The sequence below is a fragment of the Psammomys obesus genome, unplaced genomic scaffold, assembly GCF_907164565.1.
Source record: "Psammomys obesus unplaced genomic scaffold, mPsaObe1.curated_primary_1811, whole genome shotgun sequence".
In the NCBI taxonomy this organism is placed as follows: Eukaryota; Metazoa; Chordata; class Mammalia; order Rodentia; family Muridae; genus Psammomys; species Psammomys obesus.
Window position 1 is genome coordinate 17,986,943 of NW_026596120.1, and position 4,018 is coordinate 17,990,960.

Consider the following 4,018-nt stretch of genomic DNA (forward strand, 5'->3'; position numbering starts at 1 on the left):
TGTGAATGTGAGGCTAGCCTGGTCTACAGAGCATGTTCTAGGACATCTGGAGCCACACAGAGAAACCCTGTCTCGAAACACAAAACAAAAAGTAGTAGGTTCTCTAAACAATTGATCAATGTCTTCAGCCCCATGTCCAACAACTTTGTTAAGTCCATGTTAACAATTTACCCTTAGTAGGGCTTGAGAGATGCCTCAGTGGTTAGAGCACTGGCTGCTCTTCCAGAGGGCCCGACTTCAATTCCCAGCAACCACATGGTGGCTCCCAACCATCTATACTGGGATCTGGTGCCTCTTCTGACATGCAAATGCATAAAATACATAAATAGTAATTAAAAGAATTAAAAAATAAAGTGCCAGCTGGGCATGGTGGTGCATGCCTTTAATCCCAGGGAGGCAGAAGCAGGCAGATCTCTGTGAGTCCAGGACAGCCAAGGCAACGCAAACCCTGCCTGTCTGGAAAAAAGCAAAAACAATTTATTCCTACTGAGGCTGGAGAGGTGGCTCAGTGGTTAAGAGAACTTGTTGCTCATGAAGAATGCCCAGGTTCAGTTCCCAGCACTCACATGGTGGCTCACGATCGCCTGTAACTCCTGGGCATCTGATGCCCTGTTCTGACGTCTGCAGGCACAAAACATACATGTGGTGCACACACATGCATACAGCCAATACATAAATACACGTAAGATAAATCTAATAGCACACAAACATAAAGACAATTTACCCCTAGGTTCCCTTGGATTTTTATTATTATTATTATTTTTAGGGGAGAGTCTCATAGATCTCAGACTGTTCCTGGGTTCCCTATGTGTCTGAGGACCTTGAACTTCTGATCCTCCTTTCTCTCCCTCCAGAGTGCTAAGATTACAGGCATTCACCACTGTACCTCAAGGCTGACGATTTACCCTAGGGCTTCATACATAATAAGCAATCACTCTACCAACTAGGAAATATGCCCACTCCTTTGGATTTTTTTTTTTTTTTTTACCTACAGCATCTTATTGACGATGATACAATTTTTCCTTTTTAACTTCCATATTTGTAAAATTGGTTTCCTTGCCTTACCATAGAGTTGTCTAGGTCCTCTAAACATACTAAGGCTGTAGTCATGAATGTACGATGAGACTAATTAGCAGGATTGTGTGTTTTTTCCAGTAATGCTCTGCAGCTCCAGATATGAGAGATACACACTCTATTTTAAGCCCGTTTGGTTATAGTCCAGTGAAAAGCTGAGAAGTTAGAGCCAGGTTTTTTGGTTTTGTTTTGTTTTGAGACCATATTTCTCTGTGTAACAGAGCCCCAGCTGTCCTGGACTCGCTTTGTAGACCCAGCTAGCCTCAAACTCACAGAGATCCACCTGCCTCTGCCTCCTGAGTGCTAGGATTGAGTGTGCTTGTTTTGTTTTGAGACAGTCAGTCTCACTGTGTAGCCCAGGCTGGCCTGGAGTTTACTGCATAGACAAGACTGGTCTCAAACTCAGAGCCTTCCTGCCTCTGTCTCTTGAGTGCTAGGATGTAGTGACACCACACCAGGCCAAAATTCTTTTGTTTATGGTGCTGGAGATTGAATACGGGGTCTTGGTGTACAGAACATGTGTGTAGCACTGAATTCTCTGAGGCTAATGGAAAAGGTGAGGTGGAGCGCCAACCTCTGCTGTCTGGTCTTATCTTGCCTCCCATCAAATCTAGGTCTCAGGTTACACAGAGAAACCCTGTCTCGAAAAAAAACAAAACAGAACAAAAAACTAGGTCTCTGAGCCTTAAGTGAACCCTGTCATTGGAACTATTGAGAATGAAGATAATCCACAGGGACGTTTTACTTATTTCCAGGAGGTGGGGCCAAAGCTGGACTTGGAAGCAGAGGGAGGATTAACGTGTCATTTGAAAATATGGATGTGTTATTTTGGAGTGGAGTCGTACGTAGAGAGAGGTCAGAGGACGCGTTTGTGGCGTCGTTCCCTCCTTCCCCTTCCTCGTGGGTTCTAGGGGCCAAACTCAGGTGTTCGGACTTGGACATCAAGCGCCTTTCCCGGCTGAACCATCTTGCAGGCTCCTCGTTCTTGTCTTTCCATTCTTAGGAACTCCTACTGTGGGTTGGACAGAGAAGCGAGTGCTTATGAGAAGACAAGGTGAGGAAGCCTCCAGAAAAAAGCAGCGGAAAACAGAGGAAGAGTGCACGCAGGGAGCCACACCGAATGCTGTCTGTTCTGGATGCCACGGCTCAAGGGTGAAGGCCAGCTACCAGCCCTACAGGGAGGAGAAAACGGAACTCGATTTTCCTCAGCAGTGGCGCCTTAACACCCCTGCCCACGCGGCAGGGGCTACCTGGCTCCCTAAAGTGCTGCTCAGGCACCTGGTACACCTGAAGTCCTGGTCTTCGTTCAGGCGCCTCCTCTGTGATCCCAGCTCTCGTCCTCCCTGTTCGGCCTCAGATCTGTGCTTTCCACTAACTAGCCCGCGGACCCAATGGGCAGCAGGCACTGTCAAAACTAGGTACGGCTCCTCTCTCCTCCGGTCGGGAGCCGCAGTCCTACAGAGTAACTTCTTTAGCGCCCTCGCTGATACTCCCACTGCGTGCACAGGGGTTCGCCTGACACTGAACGCTGGCCCTGAAGAGCTTCTTAAGACTCAAAGACCCCAACCACCACAGCCGAAGCTCGCGGGCCAGACCCTTGCAACCACAAGGGATGCCACCCGCGTGAGCCCGGACTCCCGGAAGCAAAGAAGCGGAGGAGGGCGAGAGTGCGTTGATTGGTTGCTGGTGATGTCATAGCTACCATCTGGGGGGCGGGCTAGAGGTCTGGGCCAGGAGTTCTTGGACTGTTTGAAGCAGTAACCACTCAGCTGGGGGAGCCGCGCCCAGGGCAGTGTTGGGGGTCCTGGGCTGACTCCTGTCTCGGCGCCGGAACGCCCGAGCGCGCTGCACCTTGGACGGCAGCTCTCCACCAGCGCCACGCTCGGGGCCCGCCGGGGTAGCGCGCCTTTTGGATCATTTCTGCGGGCTAGCTTGGAACTCTGCGGAGCCCTCCTTCCTCCCGCATACAATGGAGTCCTCCGAGAGGGGCGGGGCCTCCCATTGTGCCAATAGAAACAATGACTCTCTGATTGGAATGCGCCGCCTTCCCCCCCCCCCCGTAGTCCGTGACGTCTGTTGCGCCGCGTCCAGCTATTGGTCAGTGGGGAGGCGCGCGTGCCAGGAGTTGGACGGAAAGCTAGACTGGACCAGGACGAGGGAGAACTGAGCTCCTGTCAGGCTCTTCAAGGGGTTAAAAGGATGCAGTTGTCGCAGGCGAGGGGCGGGGACCCGCGGAAGCTGGGCCCGCGCCCATGGTGTAACCCTGGGTTCCACGTGGCGTCTCAGAGCCCTGGACAGAACCACAGCCTGGAGGAATGTGGCGTCTGGCACGGGAGCCCCCAGGCCGGGACACTGCCAGCCACTGTCGAGGCGGAGAAGGGTTGGCTTCTCCTCCTGCCTCAGGAGGGTCAAAACAAGCAGATATTTGCGACATGTTTCACGAGCCCAACTTGTTAATAAACGGTCAGGGCTATTGTTTGAACTGCTGATGATGCAGGCTGGTTTCTTCTGGTCGTTATCCTCCCTGTCCCGGGATTCTGCACGGTAACCCTGCCCAGAGCGGTGAGGACACTCAGAACATCACGTGACAACACGTTTTCAGACCAAAACTGGGTGTCGGGGCTCGGAACTCGTGCTCTAGAAGGAGACGAGATTCTCAGCCAGGAGAAAGGCGTACCGGGAAGAGGGAGGGCGATGGCGGAGTAGCGGAGAAACTCTCCGCTCCATTCAGCACCGTGGGCAGCACTTCTGTCCTCAATAAAGATGGCGGAACCGGCTTCGCTCGCCAGAACTGCCATGCGCGACGGGCTCTACCACCGGGTCTGGAGCATCGGGGCGGAGGTGGAGCGAACCATCAGAGCGGCCGGGAGCCATGTTGGAGCGTCGGGAGGCGGCGGCAGCGTCGGGGATGCTGTGGTGGGGGCGGCAGAAGCCGGGGCCGTAT